This window comes from Tachysurus vachellii, chromosome 10 (genome assembly GCF_030014155.1).
Source record: "Tachysurus vachellii isolate PV-2020 chromosome 10, HZAU_Pvac_v1, whole genome shotgun sequence".
Classification (NCBI taxonomy): domain Eukaryota; kingdom Metazoa; phylum Chordata; class Actinopteri; order Siluriformes; family Bagridae; genus Tachysurus; species Tachysurus vachellii.
Genome location: NC_083469.1, coordinates 7184111 through 7195723, shown reverse-complemented (window position 1 = coordinate 7195723; position 11613 = coordinate 7184111).

Genomic DNA, 11613 nt, shown 5'->3' with positions numbered 1-11613 from the left:
GGAAAAAGGTTACTTGCATTGGCTTGCTGCACAAAAGTCCGGATGCAGAGTCAGTTAGGGTGGGGTCAGATATTCTTCCAAGTTCTTGTCGTTCTTGGGAGTGAAGCTTGCCGGTAGTTCTTTGGAGGAAGATGGAGTCGTCTCCAAGCTGTTCCAAAAGTCTGACCACGGATTGGTGGCGTTTGTGGCATTTTAAAGGTCCCGAACTCCACCCATCTTTGGGGAGATGGCCAATACTACAGCCCGGATTTCGGAGGGAAAAACTCCCTTTGTTTCATGTGTCTGTGGGCGTGGTTTGGGCTATAAGACTTTAGAGGAATTTAAAGTTTTATCCAAGGTGTATTAAGACTGTATGGCTCCTTTCATGCTCAAATAAAATGCACCATTGTTTGAAAAGATAAGTAACAGATAATTTTGTGGTCACTTGGATACTAAACATGAAGGGGAATGACGGTATAAAGGTACATTACATACACAGATCAGTAATCAAAGTGTAACTGATGTTACTACGATATTGTGTTCTGATAAAGGAAAAGAAACAAAAATGAAACAGAAAACAAAATGCATTTTCATTAGGGAAGTGAAAAACAGATAATTTTGTATACATTCTGACATTAGACCTTAAAAGGGTCGGTAATTAAAGTATAACTGATGTTAATACAGTGTTGTGTTCTGATTCCTAAATAAAATTTACCCTTGCCAGGAAAGTAAGGAGCAAATAATTAGGATAAGGAGCAAGCCTTAACAGAAGAGACACATTACAACAGGGTTACAAGAATAAGACTCTTAGAGCATCTTATTTTCCTTATTAGTAAAAGGAATGTCTCATTGTGTTGTGTGTGTGTGTGTGCGCATGTGTAGGTGTGCGTGTGTATGTGTGTGTGTGTGTGAATTCACCCAGGAAAGCCAGGGGGTTATCTGGTTCGTGGTAGGATCCAGACATTCTGGAGCCAGTTGTGTGTGTGTGTGTGACACTGTGGAATGCAGTCCCTCAATAAAATTGTAAAATGGAAATCTAAATGACCTGTACCAGATGCTACATTTGCACTATGCGTTACACAGCTTTTAAATCGTGATAAAAGCGATTTTCAAAATGAAAAAAATCGCTAAAAACAGCTCCAATACGATGTAGGTTTAACTGAAAACACACCCGTCACCGTTGCCGATGTGTGTAAATTTAAGTCACATTTACAGTGTAAAATTGTAATTGTGTACAAAACTAGCAATAAAGCAGGATTCTCTTTCTTTCAAACCAGCAAGATCCCCCATGAAAAAACGCTGTACTTGTTTTTGTCGGGTCTCTGCCTGGACTTTGGCCATGTGCCTTTTGTTTATGTTTCATGTTCACGTGTCTGCCCCGCCCTTGTTTTTTCCGCCCCGCCTCTGCACACCTGTCCCTTGTGTATAATGATTATTTGTATTATTTAATTGAGCCGCGTTGCCTCGTGCAGCGCGGAATCCTATTGTCTCCTGTCGTTGTCATGTCTGGTTTTGTCTGTGTCCTGTTTCCTGTCCTTTAATTTATTAAATCCCCATTTTTGTTAAGCTGTCCTGCATTTGGGTCCGTTTTTATCCCGTGTTCGCTGACAGAAGGATTCCGCCAGACCAGGACCCAGCAGGACAGCTGAAGCTTGGACCGGCCGCTCGGGAGTATTTTTTTTTTTTTTTCCTGGACTTTGCGGGTTTTGGTGACATCGGTCCGCATTTTTCCGGTGGGGGACGCCGCTCCGCTTCCGGCTTTTCCGCGGGGGGCGCCGCTCCACTTCCTGGTTGCGGGCCGTGTCACCAGCCCGAGTTTTGTTTTGTTTTTTCGGTGTCCTGTGACATCGCCCCGCATCTGTCCGGTGGGGGGCGTCGCTTCACATCCGGTTTCCGTGGAGGACGCCGCCCCACTTCCTGTCCGCGGGGGGTGTTGCAGGCCCGTGTTTTGCCCCCTGGATTTTTTTTCTATTCTGTGGGGGATTTTGTTTTTTCCCTGCCCTCCCTCCCCTTTTCCTGGTTCTGTGAGGTGGGTCTGGCCGTGGTGCGTCGGGGGTTGTGCTTGGCCCTCCTGTTCGGATGTGGACGTCGCTCGGCCCTCCTGTTCGGCTGTGGACGTCGCTCGGCCCTCCTGTTCGGCTGTGGACGTCGCTCGGCCCTCCTGTTCGGCTGTGGACGTCGCTCGGCCCTCCTGTTCGGCTGTGGACGTCGCTCGGCCCTCCTGTTCGGCTGTGGACGTCGCTCGGCCACTCTGGCTGCGCCGCCGTGTGCCTTGCTCCCCCCACCTGCCTCGCCGTGTGCCTTGCTCCCCCCACCTGCCTCGCCGTGTGCCTTGCTCCCCCCACCTGCCTCGCCGTGTGCCTTGCTCCCCCCACCTGCCTCGCCGTGTGCCTTGCTCCCCCCACCTGCCTCGCCGTGTGCCTTGCTCCCCCCTCCTGGACCCGTCGGGACTGTCGGGACGGTTTGGCGCGTCGGGAGCCGCGCCTTGAGGGGGGGGTTCTGTCGGGTCTCTGCCTGGACTTTTGCCATGTGCCTTTTGTTTATGTTTCATGTTCACGTGTCTGCCCCGCCCTTGTTTTTTCCGCCCCGCCTCTGCACACCTGTCCCTTGTGTATAATGATTATTTGTATTATTTAATTGAGCCGCGTTGCCTCGTGCAGCGCGGAATCCTATTGTCTCCTGTCGTTGTCATGTCTGGTTTTGTCTGTGTCCTGTTTCCTGTCCTTTAATTTATTAAATCCCCGTTTTTGTTAAGCTGTCCTGCATTTGGGTCCGTTTTTATCCCGTGTTCGCTGACAGTTTTTGCATGACAACCACTATTACGGAGTTAAAAGCGTCACTGGATTTTTGGGATGTAGTTACGTCTGTCATTTCTGTCATTCAGGGTTTAAGGATATTGTTCCAGCAGCTCCTATAGCTGCTGATGGCTTGGATAAAACGTGCACGCTTTATGCACACCAAAAAGCTTTGTAGTAGATTTTAACTTTGACTACTTTATTGAAAATAATGCAAGCATATATTTACAATCCTTGAAGAAAGAAAGCTGATATCCAGTGTGTTCTGTGTGTGGTAAAAAACTGTACGTGTTCCCCCTTCCACCAAGCCAACTTCCTCTACCTGTAGGAAACACCTGTTTTTAACCCCTCTGTGCACACACTTCCCCCACCTGGTGACAGCCCAAAATACAGTTACAACATTGGCTCCTACACACCGGCCCCATAATTGTTGGTGTGTAACTACAATTATCTTTATATTATTCAAAAGGAGCCAAAAAAGGGTGTATGTGCACTGTATGCATGTTCATTGAAGATCAGACCTTTGTATCTTCAAACAATAGGCAAATTTTCGAAACAGGTCTGTTCAATAATCCTGTTTTTGTCTTCAATTGTACAGACCGAACAAGTCCCTTTTTGTCAGGATATGACTGAATGATTTTGCCTAATGACCAGGAACCACATGGAGCAGTTGGTTCCATGATGACCACAATATCACCAACAGCAAAGTTTCTATGTGGTTTCATCCATTTTGTCGATATCCATGTTCTGGTGAGCGTTCTTCATGGAATTGGATGCTAAGCCCATGTTCTTGAGTACTTCTGTGTTAGTGTTGGCATTTTCCAAAGCTTCTCCTTGATACTCGATGGTGGACAGAGTGCCGTCGATCTGAACCATTTGAAAACTCCTGGTTCCTATTGAACTTCCTTTTCAAGTTCATTAAACGTTGTTCAACAAGGCACCTATTATTAGGCATGATGTCATCATCCTTCCTGAAGGGTAAGTCAATACAGTAGTGACCATTTTTAGTGCTAATTGACTGATCCATTATCTCCATAAACTTTTGATCCTCTCTAGATATTTTGAGATCATCATCTGAAGATTTCTCACTGAAATCGTGATTGTACTGAGCAATTAGTAACTCTTCTAGCTTGGTAACACAATCCTATTAGCAGTGACTGTTTGAAAGCCAGTCTTCCGTCCATCATCTGCTCCCTTTACAAAATCGTTTATGACCCACCCCAATAAGGTCTTGACGGCATAGGGTCCTTGACCTTCACTATTGACAATTTCCCATGGTTCCAAGAGCTTTGGAGCATTTGTGCCAATTAACAATTCAACTTCCGCATCCAGTTTGGGAATCTTGGCATCATCCAAATATGTCCATTTCTTTAAATCTTCTTGATTAACCACATTATTTTTACATTTAACAAAAAATACATTTTTACATTTAACATTATCCTGATATCTCCAGTCCAGTGAGCACAGATGTGTTTACCACATTTGTCCCCCATTGTTCGAAGCAATATGCACCTTCTTGTTCCAGTCATCTTCAGCTTCCGCATAAGCCCTTCAGTACAAAAAGTGGCTGTACTCCCTGGATCCAAGAAAGCATATGTTGTTACTGTAAAGTCTCAAAACTTAGACTTGACACCACCACTCTTTGCGAACTTGAACAAAGCGAGCAGGATCCGTTGATTCCTCATTCACCCTTGTTTGTTTGGCGTTTATACAGAAATCCACTCCAAAAGTGCTTCACGTATAATCCATTCAACGCCGTTCAGCGATCCAACGGGGACGAGTTTTTTACTTTTGTTCCAGCAGCTCCTATAGCTCCTATAGCTGGTGATGGCTTGGATAAAATCAACTTTCTTTCTTCAAGGATTGTAAATATATGCCTGCACCATTTTCAATAATGCAAGCATATATTTACAATCCCTGAAGAAAGAAAGTTGATATCCAGTGTGTTCTGTGTGGTAAAAAACTGTACGTGTTCCCCCTTCCACCAAGCCAACTTCCTCTACCTGTAGGAACCTCTCTGTCCAAGCCAACTTCCTCTACCTTTTTAACCCTTCTGTGCACACACTACCCCCACCTGGTGACAGCCCAAAATACAGTTACAACATTGGCTCCTACAGATATGCAGAACCATCGTTGTGTATAGAGTTGTAACGTTTGTTGTGATGTAGACTGCTACAAACACCCTCGAAACATAACAAAATGCCCGGATTGTATGAGGTTGTGTAGATCAAAATATTGTTTCGATAGTCACAAAGCGTTGCATCAGTCAGAAGCAGGTGAATATTCTCAGTGCAAAAGAGGTTTCTACTGCAGTAACTGTAATATGGTTTACCACAACCCATTTGGCCTTAAATGTCACGTGTGCCCTGAGAGATTGTGTAAATTCTGTGGTTAAAAACTTGATACAGATTGTGAACACAGGTGTTTTATACGGCCGTTAAAGAGGAAAAATCTAATAAGAGATACATCTTTTATGATTTTGAAACTAGACAGGAAATGGGCACTCATACAGCTAATTTGTTATGCTGTATTAATTACCGCGGTCAGACATGGGTGTTTTCAGGTGACATGTGCATCGCAGCATTTTTTAGGCATTTTCGCCGTGGGAGATTCAGAGGTTATACCTTTATCGCACATAATGCTAGAGGGTTTGATTCATACCTTTTGCTAAACCATTTAGTGAAAGAAGGAACCGATACCGATTTCAACCAGAAATACATCAATAGCCAGTCATTCTTACCCATGAAGCTTAGCAATCTTTCTAAGGCCATGGGGTTTTCAGAAAAAAAGAAAGGATATTTTTCTCATTTCTGGAACATGTTAGAAAATCAAAGCTATGTAGGGCCCTACCCCGAACCACGATTTTACGGTGTGGATAACATGATGTCTAAAGACAGGGAGGATTTTTTCAAGTGGTACGCGACAGTGTCTGATAAAGTTTTTGATTTCAAGAAAGAGATGACTGAATACTGTGTAAATGACTTAGACATTTTGAGAAAAGGTTGTATAGCTTTCAGAGATGAAAATCGACAAAGCACAGCCTTGGATCCTTTTGAATGTATCATGATCGCTTCCGTTTGTATGAAAATCTTTAGAACAAAGTTTCTCCCAGAAAACACTCTCACCATTCCACCTCTCGATAATTACATCAACAGGCAGAAATCTTTCTCAACACCTGCCATTCAGTGGCTCGAATACATTTCGCCACACATAACCTACCTGTTCAACATGCTCTGAAAGAAGGTGAAGTTGGGTTCGGTTCATATTTCGTTGACGGTTATTATGAAGTGGGTCAGACGCGTAAGGCTTTTGAGTTTCTCGGTTGTTTTTATCACGGCTGTGAAAAGTGTTTTCCCTCGTCAGCACCGTATCCTCTTAACCGCAAAGTTAGCTTTGGTGATGTCAGGGTTAAGTCGTTGGAAAAGATAAAGTATTTGCAAGACACGCACAATTTTCATGTCACAACGAAATGGGAGCATGAGTGGTGTGAAATGAAGAAAAATGACTGTGGGGTGATCGATAGGATATGTTTTCGTCTTGTTTACATACGGGTAAAGTGACGTGAAATCGTAATAATCTATTCTCTCACCAGGTTGTGCTACATAGTGTAAATGCAAAGCGTTCGTTCGACCACCGTAAAGGGCATCTCGAGGGTTTAAACGCTTGGGAAAGTCAAACTCTTTTAGAAAGTTTATCACTCTCACGTCGTTTTTCTTTATTTCACACCACTCATGCTCCCAGATCCCAGACTAAAAATGTTGAATTGGTGCAACTTAAAAAGGTTTGTTATAGAACAGTTTTACCTCTCCAGAAAACAAACAATCATAAGTTATCTCAACTAAACATTTTTTGTATAACTGACAACTATATTTGAGTCAGTGTTACTGTTATTTATAAAAGTTGAGTAAACAAGAAAAAGCTAGGGGAAATTAGTACTAAGATTTTTTTTTGTTGTACTGGCTTAAAATTGTTTACAGTGTCTCAACACAATGCTTGCTTTAAATCTCACCAGATATTTTTAAAGATTTTTTTAAACTTTTAAAGGTTTTCTTTTATTACCATGTCTGCAAAGAAGTTCATGTCCATTTTGAAGCTCTTCAATCCCTGGTCTGCCAAATTGTTGTGTTCTCTGACAAGTTCGAGAGTTTTAATCCAGATTTCTTTATGTTTACTCTCCTCCTCTATAGAGGTGTAGCTCTTATCTAAGAGAAAACAAAAAACAAGACAAATAAAAAACAGAAGTGTCTGATCAGGGATGTGGGATGTGGTAGCTCAGTGGTTAAAGTGTCGGGCTACTGATCAGAAGGTCATGGGCTCGAACCCCAGGTCCACAAAGCTGCCACTGCTGGGCCCTTGAGCAAGGCCCTTAACCCTCAGTTGCTCAGTTGTAAGTCACTCTGGATAAGGGTGTCTGCTACATGCCGTAAATGTGATCGACAGGAGTTAAACATTCTGCATGTTTGGTGTGTAAAAAGGAAAATTCTTTTATTATAAAATGAGTTTTAAAAATTATCTATATTAATTTTTCAAAGTATTAAATAAAGCATCCTGTAACCCTGTATGTCTGGTACAAGGGTGCTGGAAGAAGATGATCACAAATTAGCAATATATTATTTGAAATATTAATTAATGTAACAAGATCTTGTAATGTTGTGTAGTTCTGCCTACAGCACAATGATACATGATTTAAATACATTTTTATTAAAGACACACACACACAGGTTTGCATCATCAACAGACACCAAAGATGCAAGATGGTGGGGCAGATGGCAGCCTCAGTGCTTAGCTCCTCAGTGTTTGCTCTGTTTTTGTTAGTTTTTACTGTTTTATGCCAAGAAATTCCGATCAGTTACACCAGGGATGAACTGCTGAACATCAGGCAGCACACACCACAAGATCTTTTACCGGTTTTTGATTATTCTGATGTTTTTCTGAATATTGTAGTTGGCGGAGCGGCTGCGCTGTTTAAGCGCTTCGGGACGCGCAGGAGGGGAAAGCGCGCCGGCACGTTAGTGAAACTTAGACAGCGCGGTTTAAGAACACCGCTGCCTAGCATCCATCTGGCGAATCTCCGCTCTCTATCCAACAAAACGGACGAACTCCTTCTGCTCATTCAGACTAATAAGGACTTTTCAAACTCTGCTGCTCTCTGTTTCATGGAAACATGGCTGAACGACTGATGTTGTGAAAATCGAAGTTGCGCAAAATCTTACACTATAGAAGTGCCCCAGAGAAGTAGGGATCATACTTTAAGAGTATTATGATTGGTATCATAAGATACATGAGAATAGATCTCAGATGTCATAATAAGAGTAAAGTGATATATAACTAACGCATAAATAAACCACACAGGACCCAGAAGGTATAAAGAGGAAAGGAGGAGTTTATTACAAATTACAAATAAACTTAATAATAGTAATGAGACCCAGAGCTATCAGGCCTGGGAGAAGTAGGAGTGTAGTCTGGAGACCCAGGCCTAGGCGAAGGGGAAGAAGGAACATAGCCTGGGGAGCCAGGCTCAGAATTAGAGGGAGAAGAAGCCAAAGTGGGGGAGAGAGGGCGAATATAGGCGAAAGGAGGAGATGAGGAACGAGGAGGGGAGGCAGGAGTTGTCAGCCTAAGGCAACAGGGTTCAGCGTGAGGACAACCATCAGTTTGTGTCCTTTGGTCCACCAGAACAGGAGGCAGGAGTGTCTGGGTAGAGAAAGACCGAGTCATAGGCGCTTGCACAATGTGAAAAGGCGTGAGAGGCTGCTCGGGGAGTGTAGAGGAACACAGTCGTTCCAGGAAGGAGCAGAGCTCATGAGATAGATGACTCAGGTGATAGTGACGGAAAGTGGTTAACACTTCAGCAGGAACTGGCCTCCTATAGGGAGTAGGCCGAGAGATCCAGATGGTGTGACCAGGACGAATTGGCTGACCCTGAGGTTGAGAACCTAAGAGGAAAGGGAGTAGCCCGTGTTAAGAAATAGAGGAACTAAAAGCTTAAAGTATGCAATGAGCAAGCCCAGTCTGAAGGCCAGACTGAGATCATAATAAAGGTCACAAGTTTAGCCAAGCTTAAGAGGGTCAACATTAAGGACTCAAGTAATATACACAATAGCATTACAGCAAAGCAATAGTAGAATTACAGTATAACCAAGTAGAAGTAAGAACTTATGACAAAGTTAATCTCATATAGTAAAATAATAATGAAAGAAAGGAGAAAAACTTACTCATTGTAGCTGAAACAGAAGATTAATCCGCGAAGCGTCCGTCGTGAAAGACTGAGCGACAAATGTGATACCAACTAGGAAGTAGAGCTCTCTTGAGCATATTTTTTAATAAAAGTGATGAAAAAGGCCGGAAATAATAGGAAATTAAGAAGAAAGGAAAACCCATACATGGGCATACGAGTAAAGGTCAGGTGAGGATTCCGGGAACTAAGGGGAATTCAGAAAGACAGGATATTAGGTCACTAAGGAGGCGTATGAGGTAATTCGGGAAATAAGGGGATTTCAGAAGAAGCATGTAAATGATTAGGCGGGGCTTCAGAAACGACATTGAGAAATAATGGGAAATTGCCCGAAAGTATGCAGATGTAGAGAGGAGGCGCCTAGAGGCGCCAGGGTATATATTGAGGGGAATTTCACTGAAAAGGTTAGTTCCTTTTTCGTGGGGAGAGCAGTTCTTTTGGACGGTGAAGCTATCTTTTGGATGCTGCAGCTCTTTTATTCTTTTGATACTTTGAATCTTTTGTTTTGCAAAGGAGATATTCGGGGTTACCTGTGAATACTCTTTCGGGGTTTCTTTTGTTCTTTTTGACCTATGGATTTTTGTTTGCCTTGAGTTCAATGGAATGGATGATTGACTGACTGCAATAAAGAAGTTTTTGCTCATTCTCATCCAGGTCTGAAGGAGCTTCTCTTTATATCATCAATATTAATTATAGTATTAATAGAAGGATTTGGTTAAAGTAGATGACAAAACAGTTATAGTTATAAGTATAAATCACCCTTGTGATATGTCTGCTTGGAGGCGGGCTCTAAGTTCCGACACGACTCTATTGCGGACAGCGCGATAAGTCTGCCGGGCTTCCAGCTCTTTAGAGCGGACCGCAACGTGGAATCAACGGGGAAATTGCGCGGCCGGCGGGACGTGTTTTTACATCAATGAAAGGTGGTGTTCTGATGTAACTGTGTTAAAGACGATGTGCTGTACTGATCTTGAAACACTCTTCATTAACTGCAAACCGTTCTATTCGCCGCGGGAGTTTTGCTCGTTCATTCTGGTGAGTGTTTACATTCCTCCGCAAGCGCACTTGAGCTCGGCATTACAGACACTCGCTGACATGATCATAAAGAGTGAGCAACAACACCCGGACTCTGTACTAGTAATTCTTGGGGACTTTAATAAAGCAATTCTCACACATGAACTGCCTAAATACAGACAGCATGTTACATGTCCCACCAGAGTCAGTAACACACTGGATCACTGCTACACAACAATAAAGGATGCATATCACTCTGTCCCACGGGCAGCTCTAGGACTCTCTGATCTGCTTAGTTCATCTGATACCAACCTACAGGCAGAAACTGAAATCAGCTAAACCTGTATTAAGGACTGTAAAAAGATGGACTGAGGAAGCGGAGTAGAATTTACAAGCCTGTTTCTCTCTCACGGATTGGACTGTTTTTGAAGCTGCTGCCACCGACCTGGACGAGCTCACAGAGACTGTGACATCATACATCAGTTTCTGTGAGGATTTGTGTATTCCTACCAGGACTCACTTAAGTTACAACAATGAAAAGCCATGGTTCACTGCAAAACTCGGCCAGCTCCATCAGGCTAAAGTGGATGCTCACCGGAATGGGGATAGAGTCTTGTACAAACAGGCCAAATACACACTAGAAAAGGAGATCAGTGTGGCAAAGAGGAATTATTCTGAAAAACTACGAACTCAGTTTTCCTCCAACGACTCAGCTTCAGTGTGGAAAGGTCTGAAAGCCGTTACCAACTACACGACACCATCCCCCAGCACTGTGGTGAATCAACAACTGGCAGATGACCTGAACAAGTTCTACGGCAGGTTTGAAAAAGCCCAATTCACACCTCCTGTAAACCCCGACTCCAACACACCTTCAATTCAGTTCAGTAAAGATGATGTGTGTCAGGTCTTCAGGAAGATCAAGAGAAGAAAGGCACCAGGCCCAGACAGTGTTTCACCAGCCTGTCTGAAAACCTGTGTTGATCAACTGGCCCCCATCTTCACACGGATCTTCAACACATCACTGGAGCTGTTTGAAGTACCCTCATGCTTCAAAAGCTCCACAATCATTCTTGTCCCAAAGAAACCCAAAATAACCAGACTTAATGACTACAGATTGACCCAGCTCTCTGTGCCCTCCTCTGTCTGTCAGTGACCAGCCTTCTGACAGACAGGCAGCAGCTAGTGCGACTGGGAAAACTCAAATCCAGCACCCGCACCATCAGCACTGGCGCCCCCCAGGGCTGTGTCCTCCCCCACTGCTCTTCTCCCTGTACACGAATGACTGGACCTCAAATGACCCATCTGTCAAGCTCCTGAAGTTTGCAGATGACACCCCACTGATTGGCCTCATCCAGGACGGTGACGAGTCTGCTTACAGACTGGAGATTGAACGGTTGGCTGTATGGTGCTGCTACACAAGCTGGAGCTGAACACGCTCAAAACAGTGGAGATGATAGTGGACTTCTGGAGAGACCCCCCTGCTCTCCCTCCACTCACTATCATGGACAGCATTGTCACAGCAGTGGAGTCATTCAGATTCCTGGGAACCACAATCTCCCAGGACCTGAAGTGGGATATTCACATAGACTC